Here is a 24,282-nt window from a genome sequence, read left to right on the forward strand (position 1 = left end):
TCTAACTGCTGCGGGACCAGCTCCTCCACCCCCATCACATAGCGGGAGGGAAAACGGGGGGACTGCAACGTTCCACACGTGGTCCAGGAAAACCAAAGTCATCCAGTTGCCCTTTCCAATGCAAGATGATGGATGTGAAGTACCGCGTAAAGCCAGCACAGGATACGTCCCTCCTTGCAGCAAAGGGGAAGGGGGAATTTGACTGACTCAGAAGTTTGCAGCCTGCTCTGCCATCTGCTCCTGGAACAGCAGGATCGTACACCGGCCATCGCACAGGGCTTGTGGAAAAGTTACAGTGTGGTGCCAATCCTCACTGGCTGCAGTTTTTTGGGACTATATTTAGCCCTTTTGGAGAGAAGAGGGGTGTTATTGGTTGTTACTAGTACAAAAACATGTGATTCAATCAGTAATGGCATTTGGTTCCCCTGGACCACAGCATCATGTGATTCCTTGCAACATCCACAGCTCCCCGCTTCTAACTTCCCAAGCAATTTTTAGCCTTGTTTTTCTTATTCACTGCATGCTCCATAAAACACCGAACACAAAAGAAAGAGTTGCTGCATACTGAAATTAGATCCACCGTGCAGATCAGAGCGGAACAGCTTGGGATTGGAAAATACGATCTGCTGCACAACAGGATTTAACCCATAAATCTATGATTTCACTGGCACAGCTGCTATTTTGTAACATCAGACTAGACATCAATAAGGAAAGAGTTTGCTGGCACTGTGAAGGCCTATCATGTGACTCAGCTAATTAAAAACTGACCTAGTCCGGATCATTAAAATGTTGTAATCACATGCCTGCAAGAGATTAGATGTAGAAACAGACCTCCCCTTGCTCCCAGAGATCAGCAGCTGAGTAAGTCTAGCTGAAGGGCCTGATGCTCAGCCCTTTTTCTAAAGGCATGGGCTTGGCTTTTCTCATAGAGAAGGACCCAGAAGTTGGGTGTACCTTGCTTCCTCTCGCTCCAAGACCATGCTTTTACCAGACACGGAGGAGTCAGTATCGCCTTCAGATCCTCTGCTCTCACAGACAGAGGCTGCTTCCTGTTTCACCAAATGCTTTTTACTTGAACTGGATTGCAGCCAGGGTGCTAAGGCTAATATATCTTAAGCAGTGCTAGAAAGGTGATTTAGGTAGGGGTGATACCATCAGCTATCGGAGGACAAATTCCAGCCTTGGCACTCAATCCCTGACAGGTATATGAAGACAGAGAAATTGATTTTCAATTCTCTTGAAAACTTTGCACTCCCTCTTACATTAATCTCCGAAGTACGTACGCTCAGCAGAATAGGAAAAGTTAATAAGGGCAGATGAAAGATGATGGAAGCAGAAGAACGGATAAGGGGAGACAGATAAGAGACAGCATGCTCCTCAGACGATGGTGAGAAGTTGCACTGAGAACCCACTGGCTTATGGGATTCCTCAATCCCCCCAAATCCCTGAGTCTGTCCAGTGCTTGAAACCCTGGCTCACAGAAGAAATTCCAAAGGTAAAAATATCTTTTCCCCAAACTGCTAGGATACGCCAAAGCGTTACTGCCCTACCTCTTGTGCTGGCTTCACCTTCACACTTTGGGGGTCTCTGCCTGCATTCACAGTGTGAAGAGGAAGAAAACCCTCCAAATCATAAGAGTAAACATTAAAAAATCATGCTCAGACACAGAGGTAACAGTTTACCTAATTGGCTAATAACAAGAAATACAAAGATATATTTCTTGAATTTGTTAGATTTTGATCATACTCTTAAATATTTGGGTATTGGTGGTGTTTTCTGAGCCTCATTAAACTCACATCTCAGGGACAACCTGTGGAGCTCATGGTCATGCCTATGATGCTGCAAGGTACACAAGGCCCTCAGACAATCCAGCTTGCTGATTCAGTTCAACTGGGCATGTCATTTGTTGCACGTTCTGAGAAAGAACATCTAGTCAGCTTGTCTCCCTGCTTTATACCCCTTCCAATGATTTTAAAATTCATTCTGGGGAAACCGCTCCAAAATATTAAAACACTAACCCTTTTTCATTCCTCTTGCCTCTGAATTCCTTCTTATTTTGCTACGTCCCTTATGAGATGAACTTAATAGAATGGAAGACAATATTTCAGGCAAAGGCATTCGGCCGATTTATATAATGGCAAGATATTTTTCCATGTGTTTTGTATGCCTCTTAACACTTCTGTTTGCTTTTTTAACCACTGTTGTGTATGGAGCCAAAGGCTACATTGAGCAACCACAAAGAAGTTTAAGTACTTCTTCCCGATTAACATAATAAACTTAGAACAGAAAAATTGTAGAAGCAGCTCCAATTATCCCTCTACTGTGGCTTACTTGGCATTTGTCAGTAAAGAATTCATTTTCTTATTAGCTTCTTTCAGCTTCCTCCTAGCACCCCAAACAGCGCTCCCTTCCAATGCCACGTCGAAGCTGAAAAGATGCCAACAACGAAACCACAGTGGCCAAAAGGCTACCGCATCTCCCAGTCCTGCTGGCCTACTGCTGGAGGCAGGACCAAGAAGGAAATGAATGACCCACTTAGAAGCAGCGTAAAATTAAGCTCAGTGCACTTACCCAGGATTTACTGGGTGGGAAAGAGGGAGTAAACACCGGGGCAAGGAGACTCTACATGTACTCAGTACCTTCACGTTATCTTAAATTCTTCAGATAGTCCAATTCTTTTCTTAAGAAGTTCTTAAATGTGAAGACTTGGACTACAGACCAGCGTAGTCACCAGCAACGCACTGCAGAAGCAGATGCACTAGAACCACTTTGAATTTGTCCATTCCCCTTAAATAAGAACTCAAGGCCTTTCACGTATTTCCTTGGAATCAAAAAACCCAACCACTTAAGACATTTAATTGGGTAATGGGAAATTCAGGTTCAAATCACACCCAGGACAGTCAACCTCTAGAAAGCTAGAGCACCCCAGGGCAAAATGCAATGCTCAGTGGTTTATGCAAAGAAGAGCACGCAGGAAAGCTGAAACTGGGCATGCCTATGTTGTGTGACAAAGATTTCTAAAATTGGTCTTAATGAAACTTTATCTTCCCATCTATGAGCTATAATACTGAAATATTCTTGTCAGTTTTTAGCCAGAAACCCACTGATTTCTTAACAAATGTTGATACTTATTTTAAATTAACATCAACTTAACTCAGGCAGATGATGTCTTCTGTGGCTTGGTTTATGAAAAAAACACTGTGACTTGGGATGTAACTTGTATGGCTCTCTCCTCTGTTGCTGTACAACAGGGAAGAATATTGTGTAACTGCAGTTACCTGAAAGTGGTAGAATAATCTCCATAGATAAATATAATCGCCAGGACATCCAAACTAAGTTGTGTGGCTAGACCATTTTTAGGCGTGCAAGTTAGTATTGCATTCTTGTTTTGCTCTCTAAAGCCTGTTAAGAGTTGTAGTTCTCAGTTCAGTGCCAATGTGAGTGACATTATTTCTTGGAGAGACGTGCATATAGACTGGCATCAAGTCAATATTTACCCTGACTCATAAGCACTTTGTATGTCAGGATTTCAACATTATCACTCACAGGCAGTTCACAAACCTCCCAGAGCGTCTCCCGAAGGAAGTGTCAGCTCCACGCCAGGACACTTCTACCCCACCATGTGCCAGTCACAAGTGGAAATATTGCATCTTGCAACTGGGAAATGGTTAGGGTAGTGTTTCCTACCTCATTCTTGGATTATTTCTATTCACGTCTCTCTGGACATACTCCATCTACTGCCTTGGCCATCCTTTCCTCTTTTAGCCCTATATGTAACCCACAGTTCTTCGGTTTCCCACCCTCCCATACCCCAGTCATCTCTCCCTGGAGAGACAGCTTCCTCCTCTCCATCTCTTCCAATATCGAAAGGAATTTAGATTTCTTCGCTTGGCTGGCTAGTCACACGTCTTCAAAGCTTGCCAGAAAGCTCCTTTCAAACCTCACCCAAGCAAAGTTGTTTTTTTTTTTCCCCCCATTGCTCTTCTCTGCTATTTCCATGGACTATGCAGTGGACACATTGCAGAAAGCTACCTTACTGTTCTTGCACACTTCTCCTTTATTATTAAATGCAGTTCTTCCATCGTTCTTAAAGCAGAAAAGCACTTGAATAGAAAGACCAACTCCCAGGAGGCTGCTGGATTTACTGAGCATTGACAGGGCTCTTGGTGCTCTGCTAATACAGAAAAGAAAGAGGAGCTCCTTCTCTGAAATGCACATGATCTAAACTGGAGATGACAGGATTATGGCTGTGTTAAGCAGTGATCTGGCTCTGCACAACCCCCAGAAGATGACATGTTCCCAACCCTTACGGCACTTAGAGGCCAAATAGATGTACAGTATAAAACAAGCTCCAAAGAAAAGGTTCTTGGAGAATGTTTTTTCTTAGATATTTAGGCTCCAGTTCAGCGTGTTATTTCAGCATAAGATCAGTCTCACCGGACTCAACAAAGTTAGCCCCGTGCCTTAACCTAGGAATGGCTTCAGATGCACTGCTGAACCGTGACCTCCCGGATTACGTGGGGTCAGAAAACACGCTTACAGCAGGGGAGACTCTTGAATCAGACTGATAGAGCACAAACCAAGATCCAACCTCCCAGCTGTGTTGGGCGTTATTTTCATTTTACTCTTTAACATCTCATCACTGAATGGTGTCATGCAAGAACTGCGTGCGTACATCCATCAGGCTCGCTCTAAGGAGACCCAAATGTGCAAAACAAGCAACTGAATTTAAGAGCTGTTTTACATGGAGGACAAGCAGCCAGATTTGGAAGCTTCATTCAATCTGACTTGCAGGCATTAAGGAGCTCCAAAGCTGTTATTACGTGACTGTGCTGAGATCTCCCTGTGTTCAGTCCCCTTTCTGCAGTGCTGACCTCTGCAATTGGCCAACCCTTAGGTACAGGCCAAATATGCATCACATGCAACGTGGAGATTACATTCAATGAGATGCAGCCCATCAAAAACAAGAGAGTCGAGAAGAAAGATTTACGTATCCTTTTTATACTTGCAGAGTTTCTAACACCAGGAGCCATATACCAGTCCAGTGATATTTCTTAAGTCTTTTAATTCAAATCCAGAAACTATTACGTACCCCAGTTGCACTACAGTGCAATAATCTAGACCACGCTCCTAAGGCAGAGTAAATTCCCAAAGGCATAGCAATAAATGGCACTGAGAGCTGCTGATCCACTAAATAATTACCTATTTTTAAAGCCTCAACAAACACGACAGAGGTGTGGTAAGGGGTCCAGTCCTTCAGCATCCCAGATAGTCGTGTTATACAAACCTATTTATAAGTTTAGTGCAACCTCTACATTAAAATCAACTCAAATTTTGTCCCTCCACATGCATTAAACCCACCCCTTACTAAAGGAGAAAAATCCTCCATTTCAGTCTACTTCCATTGTTCCTGGTACAAGTCACTGCTGCTTATTTTTAAGAACCTAGCCCCCCATTTGAGATTCGTTTTATTTTATTTTTTTTTAAATCAACAATAATTATATATATGTGAGGCTAAAGGAAGTACACCCAGAATCCATACTGCTTCTGGGACCAAAGACAGGGGAGAAGCACCCAGCAATGCTTGAAAAGACTGGCACTTTCCCTAGTAAGTTGTTCTCATGTTTCTTTAGCTCTGCAAATAGCAATGCTGTTGCACAATACACAAAATAAATGTGCTTAGAGACTTTTTATCTTAGGAAAGAATAAATGTGTTGCTTTCTGATAACATCAAAAATCCACAGAATGGGAAAACTCTAGGAAGAAACTAAATGCTATAAAATCCTGGAAAATAATTAATAGATTTTTCTGTGCTTTCATAATAGCATTCACTTGGGTAACCATAAAAAGCGATTATTATGGTAATAAAAAAGGATGAATAATTTATTATAAATCACAGACAAACCATTCCCTTCCAGAATTTTAAGATGACTGCATGCATATGAAAATAATCTCTTAAATGTGTATGCTTGCTGTAACTGTTGGGACAGAAAACGTCTGCCCTCCTCTATAGTTTTATCGGATTTCTTTTCTTTCCCAAAGTTTTCCTAGGGAATTCAATTAAAGTGGAAGCATAAAACTGATCATATTGGCACACCACTCTATCTGCAAGATTTTTTAGCCTACTTCTTCGCATTTATTTAGCATAGGGTTTTGTTGTCTGTGGCTTTTTAAAACACACAGAAAAGGTTGGGGGAACTTCACACTGAGACCATCCCCTAATACCAGCATCTCCTTAGATGAAATTGATACCCAGCATACATTTGCTTGTAAATCTTGTCAGCAACAACAGCATTCAGAACCTCAGGTATCTTTTTATATGGACTGACCATCACAGTGACTGTAACCTGTGAAAATGAAGGGAATAAAGCAGTTCCTCTTCCCATCTCAGGACCTGAGATGGGATGTGCAATAACTCTGTGGTTACTACTGTAGGGCAGATGTTCCTCGTTACAAAAGCAACCCTCTCTCCATATCTGCTACGGCAGTAGGCTCAACAGGAGCCCTGAATTATCGTAACACAGGGATTTTACCAATGAGTACAAACAAGAGAAAAATAAGTGAAGCTCCTTCCAAAACAAACAGCCGTAATTCAAGATTTGAGACCTAACAAATTACCTATTGAGAAAAGTAGAAGCTAAATCTTAATAAAGCATAACTGCCTGGTTTGGATTTCACAGACGCTAAAAATGTTTGCAATCTGGAATTAAACTAGGCTAATCTAAACCGTAAATACGAACCATAATTTGGACTATATCTGTAACCCACTGGTTCAATTCACAGCTCATTTTTCTAGAGTTCAACAAGCTACACATAAACCTTAGAGAAAGAAAAAGAATTTGGTTAGCATCTAATGTAATCTATTAAGTCCTCACACACAGGCCATAATAAAATTCAATTTATTATAGTTTGTAAAATGTGATTCCCCCCTGTGATAATTAAAAAGATATTGTAATAAAAGTCTTCAGTCCTCATGTGCTCACATTTGTCAAGATGCGATTTTTATCAGAGCAGGATTATAAGGACACGGAATCGCTCTTACAGCCTTTACGTGCAGACGCAGCGGTCAGGGAGCTGGTTCTGGTGTTACATCAAAAACAGGAAATTGAGAGCTCAGCGCCCTCCATGCGCTGCTGGACCTCCTCAGACCACCACAGACTATCCATGCTCCAGGGTCATGAGCGCAGCCTCTCAGTGAGGACACCAGGGCATCATTCAGCTACGCTGCTGCCACCTGGAGATCTCTGCACCCCTTCCAACGTGCACATGTCCTCAGGCTGAACAACAGGATTAACGCCATTGCTCCATTTTGGATTCAATGGCAAGCTCAGAGCAGAGACCTGGTATTTAAGCAATGGGCAGAGGAATCAGAGGCACAGTATTGTACAGTATTGGCCCTTTCAACCTGCACAGTTGGGTTTATTCAGGATCTTCTTGCCTGGTTTCCAAAAGAAAGAGTCTAGTAGCTTCCTGCTTAACTGAAAAAAATGAGCATGCCAAGTCATCTTTCCCTGACTCAAGCAGGAACAGGAGGAGAGTTTCCTTGCACACATTTCCAAGCCTACCTTCATAGCCAGCACTCTGCCTGAGAAACCTCTCAGTCTCTTGGCATCTTCCTGGGGCACAGCACCACTGCTCCCGGGACTTTTTCCTGGCCCATTTTCCCATTCTGACACATACAGACCCAGCCCAGCCAGGGCTCCAGCCCCGCGCTGGGTAAATCCTGCAAGCTACCCCGTTGGCTCCACGAGGCTGCTGCTCTGCAGGGTGTTTTGTTGTGCCTGTTATCTGAGCCTAAAAGGAGCTTGGTTGCTTTTCCCATGGAGCCAGTGTGGATTTCCCTTGCTGTGAGCAGACAAGCAACAGACCACAGATGGCAAGGCCCATCCTGGAAGCTGCATCCTCGTAACATAAGCAGTGGCTGATGCAAGGAGTAAAACAGGACCAAACGTGGGGAATGCCATCACTTGCAGTTCACTGCTTCCAGAAGGGAAGATGCTGCACCTCGCACACAGCCCTGCTGAAAAGAGCCTCGCTGCCACGGGTGACATCTCCAACTTCGGCTCTTCCAAGCATCGTGGAGCTGAACATCAAATCTCAGCCGTATGAGAAAGCTCAAAGGGAACCAGACTGCAAAGACACAATGCCTTGTCTAAACACATCACCCTTCCTAAAAGTCAGGCAAAACCACCCAATTCCAGGAAGTGCCCAAATTTAGCATGTTTTGTTTAACATGCATTCCTCCACCCTGTAATAGATTTAATAGATCCAGCCACAGCACGTGATAAAAAAAACAACAAGCTCTATTCACTCTTCCACAGCACCAGCAAAATGGGGTTATAACCTCCTACAAGGTTTCTAAGTCTTACCCCTAAATTAATTATTTCCAAGTATGCTGAGAAAGCAATCATTGCCCAATCCAGCACAGGTTTTCCTCTACCAGCGCTCTGCACATTGCAGCATGCTGCAGCCAACCTGCACACCACGTGCAGTCATCTCTGATGTCTGCTGTGCCCAACGTGTGTCCATCTTTAGGTGCCTTTGATGCAGAACTAGTTAGAAAGCACTACTGTATTTCCAATTCCCTCGTCCACACAATACGTACTGCTCTGTAAGTTATTTGTTCATATCTAACTATATACAAAAATATAAAGTCTCTATATAAAGCATTTCAGTGCTTTAGGCAGGATACCTTTACTCAGACAAGTGACTGGAGAAGCAGAAGATGGATTAGAAGAGTTGTTAGCTATTTGGAAGAGAACCCAAGGAACCCAAATGACTGATTTATTTCTTTTACATAGCATCAGGCCAGGACTGAAAGGAAATCATGCTAAGAGCTGCACAGGGGACAGCCTAAAGGTTCATCTCATTCATGGAATCTATGGCAAACCAAGCACTACAACTTTGCTGTGCATTTAAAACAGCCCCGCTACGATCTCAAGTGATAATGAAAAAATGTGTAATATATGTATTAATGTTCAATCTTTTCCTTCGGCACTGTTCGAAATCATGTTCTACACCTTAATCTCAGCTTCTCACACATTAGCACAGTTGCGCAATCTGGATGCAAATCGCTGGTATCTGTGCTAGCCATAGCAGTGAGTCAGAAGAAAGCAGGTGAAACCCTTCAGGCATTTCATCCCCCCTACTAGGGTGAATCAAGTCATTCAGTGCATTGAGTTATCAGATTAGAAAAATTTAAAAGAACACGTTTGCTTACATAGTTCAGATTATCAGTACTCGAAAGCCTCTACAGCCATCACACCACACAAAACCAGGGAGAAATGAGGGATCCACGCACGGTGACAGGTCGGACAGCATTCTCACCGACGCTCCGAGAGCACAGCTAGTTCAGAGCAGGATTTATCACCTCCAGCCCATCTCCGTGCTGCACACAAGAGGGCACTGTTCTGTAGGCTCAGGGGATGGAGAAGCACACGTTAATCATGCACTGCAGGATGAGATTTGTTGTGCTTGCGCCAAGCAATTAGACTTTCTCTGGAGAATTAGCTGGAAGCAGACCTGCCAATTAATTCTGCATCTTCAAACACCTGAGGTGAGCCTTCACTTTGCTGACCAGCGATACCATTCCTTGCCAAAATGCAAAAAAAAAAAAATCAAGCCATTTATCTTACCACAGTTATCACTGTTATGCTTTTCAGAGGTTACAAGATCGGAGGCCGACTCCACAAGAGACAACCAGCTCTGTGCTGGGTTTATCAGCACGGAGACAACACATGGCATGAAGAGCTTCAAAAGCCTGAAAGGGTCCAACCCGGGCTGGATAAGCAATTCAAACTTGGCTGCGTATTTGAGACTGAATCAATCTCTAATTGAATCCAGGGGTAAGTAACTGGCCAGAAGTCAGTGTGACACCCATCAGGGCCTCAAACTTGTGCATCAGGCAGAAAGGAGGTGTCAACACCCCAAGCATCTTGGTCTGCTATCAAGTGCATGCAGAAGAAGTCGAAGGGACAGAAGCACTGCTAGAGTCAGAAGGCAAAGCACTGATCAGGTGTAGCAGAGGTTAGAAAGCACACAGAGCTGTAGTCCTCCAGACTAAATGCTGCTGAAGTTCATTTTAGGAAAATCATTCCAGCTTTACCTTGCCATGGACACACATGGGCCATGCTTTTGCCTTTGTCCCCATACTGCAGCCCTTCCGTTAGCTGCTGCCTTTGTGACAGTCTCTGCCCTCCAAGGACAGGAGCACTTATTTCCTACAGCCCTCCTCCCTCCCCTGCAGCTCACCCAAACCAAATTAACAGGAAAGACGTTTTATTATTTAAAACACAGGCATCCACACGCCTCCTGTCAGGACCCAGTTTTAGGCTTCTTCATTTCTCCCTCAGCCCGCTGACAGATGCGCATTCCTCCCGCTGCCGTGAATCTCTGTAACAGGGAAAAGGCAGAGAGGCAGACTGAGGCCTTGAAATGTAAGCGAGGCAGGAATTGCTATCTGTTCATTTGGTATAAAAGAAATGTATGTGCAGCTTCTCTGAAGACAATAACATTGTTCTCACTGAGGAACTTGGACCAATGCCTTCATATCCAATTACCTGCACCCCAGAGCATTTTATTACCCCCTTCTTCACATTATAGCTTTCTAAATCTTAAAGGTAAGAGGCCGAAAAGCCTATTTATCTAATCATCGGGGCCATTTTCCACTGGCTTCCTCCTCTCTGTGTGCCAGAGGAAGAGCCCCTTGCCATAGGGCTGGCAGTGCACGTGGAGTCGGGCGCCCCAGCCGCACGCTGCCGGGGCTGGCAGGCGCTGGGGAGCGCAGGGAGCCGAGCACATCCACATCCCCATCCCCCATCCTATTTACAAAGGGTACTTCCCAGCAGAAGGTTGTATAAAGCTTCTGGATTAGAGGCATCCTGCGAGTGCCAAGTTGATCGTCCAGTGGAGGTTGTTCTTCTATTAAGTAACATGAAGACGTTCTCCGTCCAGCAGTGCTGCAAGTTACCAAGGACAAAGTGCCATGCCTGGAACAAATCTTTTGTCCTTAGGTAGCCTGTGAACTTCCTGAACTCATCCGAGCCTACGAATCAGGAGTTCATCTCTACATGCCACACTGAGGGATATTCATGTCTCCCTTGCCAATGCTCTGTATTACTGGTGGAGTCATTATATCATCAACTGCGTTTCAGAAAGATGTTTCAAACATTGGTTAGCTTTAAATGCACAAAACCACATGCACGCATCAGTATTTTCACGTTAATCTGCTTCTCCCGTGGTTATGAGGGAACGCTCCAGCAGATGAACCTCGACGACTCCTGATTGATGATGGACGTTCTGTTTACATTTCAGCTGACAACACCAAGGTATTTCCTCTCCAGCTGCAGCCAAAAACAACAGTGGAGAAGAACGAGCACCACCAAACCCCCTAATCACGAGTCACGGGAGCCTGAGCCCGCTGTCTCTGGGCCACCTGAGCTCCAGGGGTAATAACATCACAGCACCAAACACCCAGCATCCTTCATCCTTACTCCGGAGGAACGCGGAGGGATAACATTTACCTATTGCTTAGAGGCACTTACCTCTGATCTGGAAGTCATTTAAACAATGGCCAAAGATTAAATCAGAAGGTGAGGAATCTCCTGCTTACTCAATTCCGTTTTGCTTCTGTATCACAGAACTTGACCACAAAGCAAGGTGGGCACTTTCGAGCTGCCAAAAATGCACTGCAAGTTTAAGGGTCTTCAGGGAACACAGCATGGCTGGGATCACTTCCCCAGCTTCACCACAATAGTTCTAATCCAGTGCTAACAAGAAGTCATCACAATCACTTATCTGACCTGAACGTGTTTTTCCATGTTTTTGCTGTAAAAGGCCTAATATTTGCTTTCTCCAAAGAAGCGTTTCTTTTGGTAAATGAAATAATGGGCATTGAGGGAGTGGAGAAGGCGGAAGATTTGTTATCACTCTGCTCAGAAGCATCTCTTCTGATAAAAAGTGAGAAATAAATGGTACCTGCAATGTAGAGGTCTTGAGGATCAGACGGATGTGAAAGTAAGGAAAAATACACCAACAGTTTCCTTGCCTTGGGAGAAAGAAAAGTTTGCCTGTGCTTCAGAGCTCCTGGAGCAAGGCATGAAACTGCCACAGACGGCACAAAATTCATTTTGTAATGACAACTCTGCAAACCTAATAACAAACTACTTTATCTCGGCCAGTCTTTGATCTGGTTATATTACTGTACTCCTCTGAGAAGAGAAAATCCCCAAGCCCTGTGGCTGGTGCATGATTAACGCCACCTGCTTCAGTCCTTTGGTGAAGGTACAAGAGAGGAGACAAGGGGGGCTGCACCAACACTCCCAGCCAAGGAAACAATCAGGTTGCAAGTCAGTCTCCCCTTTAACATCAAGAAACACCAGCCCTTTCCACTGGAATAAAACAGTATTTTCTAAGCTTTATGAACGAATGCATTTGAGTCCTGCAGGGACCACGATATCATCACACCAACCATTACATTTCACCCAGGCACCGGCTGCGTAAAGCCCAGGAACTAAGCCCTACAATTACAGCTTCATTTGGGTTCTGGCTAAGCACCTGAGCACGCAGGCTTGATTGACAAGCATCAGGAGAGGTAAATCCTCTGTGGTACTCATATTCAGAAACACGTGCTTTGTATCTAAGTCTGAATGTGTTGGTTTTAGCTTCCAGCTAGGATTTACATTATAACTTTTCCTTTTGTTTCCAAAGTTTTCTCCCACAAAATTATCCCGGTGCATAAGTACCAAATCACTTCATCTTTTTTCTCCACAAATTCAGTAGATTAAGAGCTCTTAAACGTCTCACTTTCCCCAGCTCTCAAATCATTTGCCTAGCTCTTTTCCAAATTGACTTTGTTTTTTAAAAGGGCTATCAAAAAATAAAGACAACCAAACCCACACGGTTTGGTGGGAGAGCACAGAGCCCTCCTGAAAATGCAACCCAGCATCATTGCGGCCTCTGTTTTGCCAGCCTGGGGCTTGGAAAGCTCATTCAGTTACTGTCCTGTCCCCTTCACAAGGCATTTTGCAAAGACTCTGCAGCAGAGTCGACAGTGCCATAGGTGCCCCTTGCTGCCTCTCAGATGTAGAGCTACATCTGCATCAAAGCACATTTTATTTCCATGGCCTGAGTTTTCCAAGCCTTCCAGACCGCATGGCATTACTTCTTTGCTCACCACTGCACCCTTTCCAGCCAAAGCATGAGCTGTACAAAAGCTTTATCAGCAGTAATTTTATCTTGACTTTAGGTTGCTGATGAGACGATGGAATAACAACGTGCCAAACTCCACAAAGCCCAGCTAGCAACCTCTCTTATTTCATAAGGGTTCCCTGATGATGACTTCTTTCAGATGTATCAGCCAATTCTTAATCCACTTGGTATGTGCGCTTGATGCTGTAAAATGCTAATTGCTTTCTTCAGCTTCAAGTCCAGCACTTCCAAAAAACTAAGTGTATTTCACCTACCTTTGTCAACCAAATCCTTAAAGGATGAGACAAGTTCTGTTTGACAGTTGGCTTCCATTATGAAGCGTCCACCAAAACCCACCTTTGTTTAAGGAACCACAACTGGAACAGTTTATTAGTGCTTTCTTTTCCTCTACAGGAAAGCTCTCAGGAAAACAGAGCAACCAGTCAAGCAGTACTGGTTTACTCAATTGTGAAGCCCCATCTGTCTGGGTAGCTAAAGCAAGAGCTGCTTTTCCCAGTGCTTTGCAAGAAGAGAAGCAGAAAACCAGATAAAAGCATCCATCAGTGCAGGGCACTTGGAGCAGAGAATTTGGGAATCCCACGAGATAATCATCACTCAATACCATCTCTCCAGAAGCACAGCCATTAACTGGTAATTGCTTCAAGAACACTCAGAACTGAAAGGTAAATAAAGTCTTCATATTTCCCTAATGTTGTTCTGTTCTCTGTTCATTTATCCGGCAAATCCAGCTCTTAGTTTAAATCATAACAATCTATAAACAGACTGTGATTCTTCCACAAGTTTCTCCACCATTTAGCTCTAATGAATAGCTTGCACAGGCAAACCCGAGCTGCTACGGACAGCAACGAGTTGCTCCGAGCCTGGACTACCAGTGCCACTCAATTCGTCAACCAGGCCAGATGCCTTCATTTCTGTCCCGGACTGGACGATGAAAGGCTTAGATAAATTACTAGTCTTCCCAACTTGCTTGCCAGTTGTCCACCAAGCAGCTATAAACATGCGACAAGTCTCTTTGGTGAGTAATTGAAAGAGAATTTGCAAATGGCCGTGCGAGCGCTTCAGACGTGGATTCTCTTGTGAATATTTACTCGCACAAGTATGCAACGTGATGTTGCTTTCCCACAAGTGTTCTTGCCAACGCAATTTTGCTCATCTGAAGCGGTTGGGGAATAAACAAAGCAGCGTGGTCAAAAATACCAGCAAAGCAGATCAGCGAATTATAGATGGAAAAAAGTTCACGGAGAACGATCCTGACCGTGTGACGAGGAGTGGCTCGGTGCCTACGCGCCGCGTTACTTGCTCAGCTCTTCTGCTTTCCCTCTGCCCAGGAAGAGAACAAATTTGACTCCCTTTCTTCTCCCCTCTATACTTTTGCAGCCAAACATGCGTTTTCCAAGTGGAAATGGTTAAATGTAACGTATAGTAGTAAAAACCAATAAGAAAACATATGAAAACTATCACATAAATGGGTGAAGTACTTCATGCAATTTAATTGTATAGCCAGAACTCAGCATTGCCTTGGACTCTGCGGTCACCAGGGAATACCATAACTCTAAAGTGATGAAAAGAGTTTGACGATCAGTTTAACAAAAATGTATTGCAGTATTTCAGACACTTCAAAAAGTGTGGGATGTCTCAGGTCACGCTTGGGGCTTTCCTCCTGCCACGCTGCATCTGCAACAAGCAGCAGCTGGAAGTCAGCGCAACCCCTCTTCACAGGCACGGTACTGAAGGTTGTGAGAACTCAACTGAAATCAGCAGGGCCCTTTATCCAGCCCTAATCTCACGCTCCTCAAAAATGTCTATTATTAAGAATATAAGGACTCCATCTAAGACATTTTGCAAGACCTCCTTGTACCACCCAGTTCACCCAGAACACCACAATATCCAGTCCCTATTTCCACGAGCCCCATCACCTCTCTGGTTTCCATAAGCAGAAGCATCTTGCAGCAATTAGAAGATCTGGGACCATTCTGAAGTGGTATCAAATGTGAAGAAATATCAGAAAAATCTTGCAACCTAAAGCACTTGTGATGAAAGAAAGGAGCACCTGGTACGGGTGTTCAGGAGAGGAACGCACGGTGGACAGAATCAGTGCATTGAATCAATAATTCTGCCAGAAAGAGACAAAGAAAAAAAATCAATACTTTCAGTATTTAAAATAAAAACCTTCTAACTCATTAAAACTTTCAACAGAATAGCTTTTGAGCACACTCATTCATTAAGAAGCACAGGCAGTTTTTTGTTTGTTTGCTTTTCTTTAAAGCAACCGTGAGCCTTACTCTGTCCTGTAAAGGAACAGCTATTAAGTTCTGCAATAATATTGATTGTTCAGCCTTCTTCTATCCTCCAAACATAGCAAATTTGTTCTAACAAATAGAACGCTTGGAAGAAAAATCTAAAGCTTTAAAAAAAAAGACTTGAACGTGAAAGTTTCATAAGCAAACTTCTTCAGCAGCTGGTTCCTTTATGTCAGCATCAAGTCCGCCAGATAATTTCTTGATAGTGCAAACCCTAGCAGCAACCACACATTCCATTCACCCCCACAAAAATTTGTAAAAACCTTCATCAAAGACTGTTTTATTATTTTGTTTTAATCATTTCAGCACTAAAATTAAACCAGAAACAGTAAAAAGATGTAAGCAAACACGTGAAGCTTCAGGGACAGGGCTGTGATTTCCGTTAACAGCGTCCTCCAGAAACACAAAAGGCTTTGCAACCAACCCATTTCATTAGAGCAGCAAGAACAGGGTTTTAAGCTCAAGAGCAACAAAAAGCCAGGCAAGCTGCTCTTCTGTTGGAGATGAGGTGGTCTTTTCTTTGTCCTGCAGTGTGCAGACAAGCGACAGCCTCCCCGTGCTCAGCCGGCCAAGGCATGCTCACCCCACGCTGCCCACCCAAAGCCACCCTGCCAGCTCGCGTCATCTCATCCACAAGTTTCCAAACATCAAATGCAGCACTAAAGCCTCAACACCCAAAGGCTCACGCGACAGCAAAAATTTTAGCTATTTCCTCAAAATTAAAGGATAAATCCCAAGCCACTGGGATGGCAGAGAAATCCAGAGGACAGCTATCGATTTTACCCAGAACCTCCGTCAGAAGGCAAAGTGAAGGACCCCTCCATTTATTTATTTATTGTACATCTCGGGATTGTAGCAACTGACTCATGATTCTAAGTGTGCGGGGCTGGCGGAGCCGCAAATCCTTTTGACTCATAACCTCGGTGGGGGAATCCCAACTGGCCTTCCCTCCCACCCTGCAGCGCTGATGCAGAGGCAGCTTTTACCAGGTTTATAAACACGTCTGGGAGAGAACGTGCCTCCCCATTCATTATGGCCATCGGAGACTGCTCTGTAACGTATCTATGGCAAACAGAAAGCTATTGCACAATAAACAACGCCAAGTGTCCCGTTCAAATACGGCCAGCGTTTTGAAATCGTACAAAGAATGCTGAAAAGATAAATATTTACAGGGTTTGATGAACTGCAGCACTGCGCTAATGAAATCAAGACTTAAATGTGCTTGGACCGTCCTCTGCCCAAAAGGAGAGAGACTTCACTGTAAATAGTACTATTCAAAGGAACAATTTATACGCTGCCTTAAGAGCAGAGAGAGATCAAAGGCAGATAGGGGAACCTCTCAACGGAGCTGCAGCAAGAACTAGTGGAACAGCCACGCTGACCCCTTCCTCCTCCTCACCGGCGCCCCGTTACCAGCGCCGACCTGCAGAGGAGCACCTGGGCTGTGCTGACCCCAACATCACACATTTCAACTCCATCTCCCCGACCACAGGAGTCGAGCCAAGGAAGATTCTCCCACATTTGGCAGTCGGGGATCAATTCCTTCCTGGACCTGCGATGGTTCAAATCCACGGGATTGCAGAAACACCTGATTTTTAGTCTCAGGTTAAGGATGGGGAGGCTGGTGGCACTGGGAATTTAGTGCCTTCACTAAGGCACCGAAAGGGCTTTGAGATTCTGCAGCACAAGAGTTACAACTGTAAGGGCTCGCTGGAATCGAGCTGCTTTGCTGCGAATTCACGGGCTGGACTCTTTTGCAGACATCCTGCTTTTCCCACCCTATAAAATGCTATTCCAGAAATTCCATATAAACGCCTTTCACATTGCATTATATTCCCCCAGCAAAAACAGCCGGATAAGAAATGCCTGCCTACGAGCGTTATGATCATGCTTTTAACACGTCTGAATTTCAAAGAGACCAAACAGAAAAAAAAACTGCTCATCCCAGCAAATATTTGCTCCGGCTCCTACCTCCAGTGTCTTTCAGGTGTCTGATAATCAAGTTATGCCATGAAAAATGTGCAAATTAAAGGATTCCCCAACCGTTCTTAGGTGGCTGATAAGCTTCTTAACCACTGACCTTCTAAACCCCTGAAATGATCAGCAAGTGAGATTTAAAAAAAAAAAAAAAAAAACACAACCAACATATGGTAGCACACTCGAACACAATGGTCTTAAAAGAAATAAAAGCTCTCTGTAGACTCCACATCCTCTAAATCCATTCTGCGAACAGATAAAAGCCACATTGTAGTCAAGTCTCCACCTAAACAGCGAAAGCAAAATCTAGGTCAGCGTCCTCTCCTAGGAACTGATATATTAATCAGTGGCGCTTCCAAAGGGGTTTTTGACTAATGCAGTGTTTTATATAGGAACTGGCAGCCACCACCTTTTGCAACTCAATACTCTCTCAAAGACTCTGAGAGCCAGAAGTTACACTCGGAAAGCACTTTAAGCTGGTTGGAAAAACAAGGCTGGTTTTGCCTTTATTCAAAGGAAAAAAAGAAGAGGAAAAAAAAAATGAAGAAAGAAGTAAAAAAAAGATTATGCCACGGGTTGGTAACGGCAGCTCCAACGCAGTGCTCCCTACCCTGCTCTTCCAAAGGGAGAGGCGTCCTCCTCTCCCTGCAGGCGGTGGCGATCCCTTTGCTCGTGGTCCTGCAGCGAGGAGCAGCGGACCCAGGAGCGCAGCCACCAGCCCAGGACTTGCGCCGTAAGCTGCAACCGTCCTGAGTGCGATGGGAACCGCGCGAAATGGGAACCAGCCACGGGAAGCTTGCTGGGGCACTGGATTTAAGCGGGACCATCTCTGCTGGCTGGAAACTCAGTTTCTCATCCCAGCTTTTCAGGACTAGGACTCAGGACATGGTTCCTCTTGGCTGCAACGAAGGAACTTCAATTTTCCTGCCCAAACAGTCCACAGAGACATCTATTAGTTTTAACATTATTTGGTAGAAAAGAATCTGAGGTCCGGTGTGAGCCATTCGCTGCCTCCAGAGAGGCAGGGGGAGGCAAAGCGGTGGGAGGGGAGCCTGTGCTATCCAAAAAGAAAATGTTTTGTCTCCATTCCATTCAAAAGAGGGAAAAAAAAATAAAAACTCATTCTGAAAAGTCTTGTTTTCATTCCTTTGTGAAAACAAACTACACTTTAAACCCCTGCATTTGTACAGGGCAGGATTTTGCTCGCTGGCTATTGATAACTTCCACTCCATCGTCAGCTTGTGCTGCCGGAGCGCAGGTGATGCCGTGAGCCAGGACACCAAGGTTTGTCCCCAACACGCTGGAAGCCACCACAGGGAAGAACAGAGCAGGGACAGCCTGGCCCTCTGGTCAAAGGCACGAATTCTCTTATCCATCACATCTGAGCCTTCTACCCCCCACAGCCCCCAGATCCAGCCCCCAAAACCTTTGGCCTCAGAGGATGCAGGCTGTGACCCCATCTGAGCTCCTGCACATGCTGCAGCACCAGCAGCTGCAAGACCTGGGGCAGAGAAAGGCGAGAAACCGGGGGTCAGGGGAGCAGGTTGACATTGCCACCCAAACTGAGCAACGTTACAGCATCTGGGCGGGCAGATTTGGTGCCAAGTTCTGCGTTCCCAGGCTGGGCAGGACACGTGCCATCTGTGCCTCCGTTTTCATTCCTGCTTCTGCAATGGAAGCAACATCCAGGGTTTACCTTGTTGAGCACTCGCCTTGCCACGGAGCAGCTAAAGCACGCTGCCTTCGGTGCAGAGCAGTGCCCAAAGCAGGCAGGAGCCATCGGGGCTCTGCTAATCCCCAGCTCCTGTTTGGTGAGGAACCCTCCCGGGACACCTGCACGGTGCTGAGAGGGGACACCAAGACACCACCAGAGACACCAGGAAAAAAACTGCAGGCATGAGCTGAGTCCTGCATGTCCAATTGCAGCCATTTAAGGAAAAAAATTAAAAAATTATAATCTAATTGGTTGCACTTTGTCTCCACAGGTGCCTGATATTGCTCCTACTAAGCAACACAGGTGCTGCTTTCTAGAGCTGCAGCATCAGCCACAGGAGATGCAGTAGGGGGAGGACACAAGACCAGGGGCCAGCCCATGGGGATTTATTCATTCTCAAGCAAACATCCCTCCCGCCCCATTTTATTTTTATGGCATTGGAGGAGGAGCTCCTTGCCACACCAAGCTATACTAAGGAACATATCCAACATCCAAATAGCCACAGCCACTTCTGACCTGTTACCACCCATGTGCATGGACAGGAAAAAAGCCCTGATGGGGAACGCGCCTACCAAAAGCAGCAATGAAGCAGTTGCACCCAGCTTCCTGTCCAGGGCTTTGCAAAGGGTTTTATTTTTTCTATTTGCATCAGTTTCATGTCCACGGTTCTGGTTTTATTACATGCATCTCCCTCACTCTTCTGACCCAGTACCTCTTCCAGAGATTGCAATCTCACTGTATGAGCTATTTATCTAAAAAAACAAATAAGGAACATTTTTAGGCTGTGCCATTGCTTGGGAAAGCCGTACTTTAAGTTAACAGCTTGAATTAATAAGCCAGTAAAACTTAAAATGACCTTCTTCGTTGTTCTTGGCACTAGAGGAAGCATCAAGTCTTCCCTTTTCCTTTTCTTTTTTGTTAGCATGGCAGAAGACAGGTGAGCAGAGAGCTGCTTACAGCACCGTGTTCCATTTCAGTTGCGATCGCTAACAAAGAGAAGAAAAAGCCCTCTCCTTACCTGAGAAGACGTCTCTCAAAGACAGGCTTTTACTGAACGATAAGCAGTATAACTATATTTTAACTACGCTGCCCACAAAGAATTCGGGTGCAAACCATCCACCGCATCCTTTGCCACAGAAAAGGCTCAGCATAGGGAATCAGGGACAACCGAGGCACCACTCAAGTCACATTTCAACAGGCTCACAGTATTTTCTCCCAGCACAAAGCCATCACTTGAGGAGGGGGCTCCCAACAGCCCAGCTGTGTCTGCAGAGCAAGGCAACCAGGGCCTTGCCCCAGCTCCCAGACACCTACACCACAGAGATGCTATTGCACGAGCACAGCATTTCTTATTTTTTAATTTATTTATTTTTCTTCTCCTCTTCTTGGTCAGCTCTCTGCAGACCCTGCCATTGGCTCGTGCAGGAACTCACAGACGATGCAAGGCTTTGGGATTTGGCTATTTTTCTGCCTTCCTTTTATGACGTGCTGGTAACGCTCACTTTGGAACAGAAAGGGCACTGATAACGGTGCTTAATCCTTCCTATCTGAGAAGGAACACACCAGTTCTTATCCTTAGTTAGGCCACAAAGGTTAAAGGCATCTGTTTAGGACGTTTATGTGCTCAGCCCAAGGAGGTTTATTATTTATTTTTCTATACGCGTTTGGTGGTAGAGCTCTCCACTTATTGCAGCTACAACGAGAAGACACTGCTGGCTAAAGGAAAGTGAGAGACTTTTAAACAAAAGCAAGGCAAACATCACAACCTACTCCAAAGGACATTAAATCCAAGGAAGTCTTCTCTCAAACAATTTCCAAGGGGTTTGGAGCAGCCCCAGAAGCTGCTTTCATCCGCAGCTCACAATGATTTTACTAGAGAGAACAAAAAGCCTTTTTGTTCCCATTTTCCAGATGTGGAGAGTGAGGAAGAGAGAAAGCTGATGCAGGGCAAATCGCAGTTACAAAAAAAGAAAAAAATAAAATAAAATACAGCAGTGCAGAGAGGAGACAAACAAAACTCATCCGTTTCACAAGCAGCAGCGAAGGCTTGCACTTGTTCCATTATTGCAACATACAAAAGACAATTTTTAGTGGGAGACAGTTGCTGCTCTCTCCAAGTGAGAGCAGAGCAGCAGAAGGTACCAAATAATCATGGAATTATTTAAAACTGCAAGAGGCAATTGGGCTCAATTGAGTGTACAGGGTCACAAGGAGAGGAACAAAAGAAGATAATATCAACATCTAGCAATAACAAAAGAAAGACCCTCGGTACAGCCACCTGCCAGCATTTGGAAGCTATAAGAAGAGGCTTGTAAGCAATCCCACACAGACGTACCTTTCGATGACATTGAGGAGCACTACACCAAGAGGGACGAGGCTTTGTGAGAAACAAGAGGAAAAGCGAGAGCTATTTCACTACCAGGGAGTAGCCCTCTGAAACCACGGCAATTTCTACGCTCTGAGACTTCACAGACCCAAGGCTGAGGGATTGGCACCAAATATCGCTCAAACAACAGGGGAAGGAGCGGGATGAGCTGCACATCTGAGGCAGCCGCAATCCCTCCTAACTCGGAGCGCGCAGCACAGTAGCACCACTGAACCGAGAGGGAGTTAACCCAAACCACAGCTCAGCCTCCCGCACACGCACACGCACACCAGGAAATCACAACCCATTAGCATCAAATTGAGGCGGTTTCGGGACACCGAGGAGAAAGACACCTCACTGACCTGCCGAGCTCACGCTGCTGCTCCAGAAGCCAAGGAGAGCACTGGAAGGAGCTGAGGACTCCAGCCAGGTCCCCGAAGAGATGGCAAACTTCTCGAGGTCAGCGCCAGTCCGAGCACAGCACCTTAGCACCTTACAACCCAAAATCCAGAGCACCAGAAGAGACCTTCGCAGCCTCTCAGGAGGGAGAAATTCACTGTCCATCTTCCCAGTCCCTTACTAGTCCTGGCAAGCTATGAAATGAGAAATAAAGACCCAGCTGCAGCAGCTTCTGCCCTATTAAAGCCACCCAGCTGGGGGGAGGGCAGCCAGCACTCGTCCCCAGCCTGGTGCCAGGTGGGGAAGCTGGGCTGGGCTCTCCCACCTCATTTATCTCTTTCAGCTGCCCCTGCTTGCCCACCTGGGAGCTCCAGGCCACCTCTGCACACCAAGGGCAGTGCCAGGGCAAGAGCTGCTCTCATGCCTATGGGTGCCTCTGCCTAGAGTCATGCCAGGACCCGGTTTTCAGCGCTGCTCCCTGTCTATCCATAATATGGATGTTGTCCTCCTCCAGCACATCTGCTCTGGGAGCCCAAGCAATGTCAGAGCAGCTCCTGCAGCCCCTCACACACAGCACAAGCAAGGTGCTCTTGCAAACGCCTCTGCAAGCCTTGGCTAAGAGGAGCGGGGGTCTTCATCACACGCTGCAAAGAGCTACACCAGTCCTTCCAGAGCATGCACGGGGGGCTGTGCATCCACACACTGACCCCAACAGCGACCAGGATACAAGAAGCTCACACCTACGCTTGGTTTTTCAGTTGTGGGCCAGCAATACTGTGAGCAAACACACAATACAGAACATGAAATGTGCTGAGCTACTGGCTGCAGCTGGGCTAAATCCTCCCCTTCCTCACTGAGAGTCCAGCCCTGTGCTAAAAGTGAGGCCAGACACACACCAGTGCCCCTCCACCCCGCAGCACTTTTCCTATTGCACCCCACAGAGCTGGGCTCCCCCAAGCCAGGCGTCAGCTCCCCTTGCCCAGCTCAAGTTTTTGGTAATTTTTGTTTTTCTCCAAGTAGTAGATAAAGAAAAAAAAAAAAAAAAAGAAAAAAAAGATCATTAGTGAGTGAAGAGCTGTATCTGAAGCATTTCCCAGCAGCAGCAGGAGGGTGCTTTCGGACAAGCGCCACTGCCCGCCTCCCAGCCCAGCAGCTCACGAAATTGCCTGGGTTTATCCCACAGGTGGAGCACGGCCGTGTGCTGTAAAGCTGCCCGATGCGGCCCCTCCAGCAGCTGTTACCACGCGTGCCCACCTGCACCTCGGTGCAAACTGCTCTGCTTCAACGAGCAATTTCGCTGCTCATCACTTGTAAAATCCCTTATGATCAGCAGCTGTGAGTGCATGCTGCAGCTGAAGCGTGTCCTTCTCTGCCAAGCTACCACGTGGGGAATAGGCACGTTTCTCCTCTGCCTTCTTCCACCCAGGCTTCTTCTTTTTTGCTCCTTTTTTGCCTGTTTTGTGTGTCCTCAGGAGTGAACGGGGAGAGTGCTGCTCACTGAGCAGGGCTGCGAGGCTGAAGCTCAGGCCACGACAGCATGGGATGGAAGTTACCAAACACGCCGGCCTTAATCCTCTCCTAAAGGCAACCTTTGAGTTTCTCAGAGCCTCCCTTCCCTCCCTGAAATCCAGGAGGTGCCCTCACCAATAGCCTCTCCCAGAACCGTGCAGAAAACCTCAGGCTGGAGGCAGCTACGGAGTTTGGGGGCAGCACCAGAGCCAGGAATGCTGCTCAGAGGAGTCCCTGAAGCTTCAACCAGGCTCCCTCTGTCTTGTGGGTGCTCCCGATTCTCTTCTGTTCAAGCTTCCCTCTTTCACAGCCTCCTTTTTCCTTCCTCCCCTTCTTTGTGTCCGTTCCTTCCTTCCTAAAGGCGGCCCCTGATGCCACCAGACCCTTTGCTGTGCTCACAGGTCCCTCACCCGTTGCTGCCACCCAGGACCCGCTCCTGCTGCTCCCCACTCCCTGATAATTCATCAAGTCCCTGAATCATGCCAGTACCAGGATGCTTTACTGGAATCCCAATCTTTGCTAACAGAGACAGCCTCTGTAGCTGGGTGCCTTACTTTTGAAACGCGCTTTCCTGTGACCCGGAGCAGGGCCAGGCCATACAAACACCTCCCCACGGGCACATCCACAGGGCTCTGCGTGGCCCCGTTTGGCTTCAATGCCTAATCCCCTTGCAAGAAACCTTTGTAACACTCTGCTCTTCCCGAACCTTGCACGCCTTGCTGACTCCGACGATTTCGTGGACGTGCGGAAACTGCAGAAGGACCCCGAGCAATCACGCAGGAAAGTTTCTGGCAGGCAGGGACCGGCAG

General features: G+C 45.9%; 1 protein-coding gene across 5 annotated transcripts in view; it reads right to left on the bottom strand.

The window, feature by feature from the left end:
• The window catches only part of ZNF469 (zinc finger protein 469), a 228,773-nt gene that overhangs the window by 171,185 nt on the left and 33,306 nt on the right, over nt 1–24,282 (bottom strand). The window contains exon 1 of one of the 5 annotated variants that reach the window (XM_040571508.1): nt 21,928–22,159. The exons of 3 other annotated variants lie outside the window; for them this stretch is intronic. The gene's annotated coding sequence lies outside the window, so the exon portion shown is untranslated. Of the gene's footprint in view, nt 1–9,635; nt 9,812–21,927; nt 22,160–24,282 lie in introns of those variants that run through there. One more of the 5 variants, XM_040571505.1, reaches the window with a different exon arrangement.

The sequence above is a fragment of the Cygnus olor genome, chromosome 12 (assembly GCF_009769625.2).
Source record: "Cygnus olor isolate bCygOlo1 chromosome 12, bCygOlo1.pri.v2, whole genome shotgun sequence".
In the NCBI taxonomy this organism is placed as follows: domain Eukaryota; kingdom Metazoa; phylum Chordata; class Aves; order Anseriformes; family Anatidae; genus Cygnus; species Cygnus olor.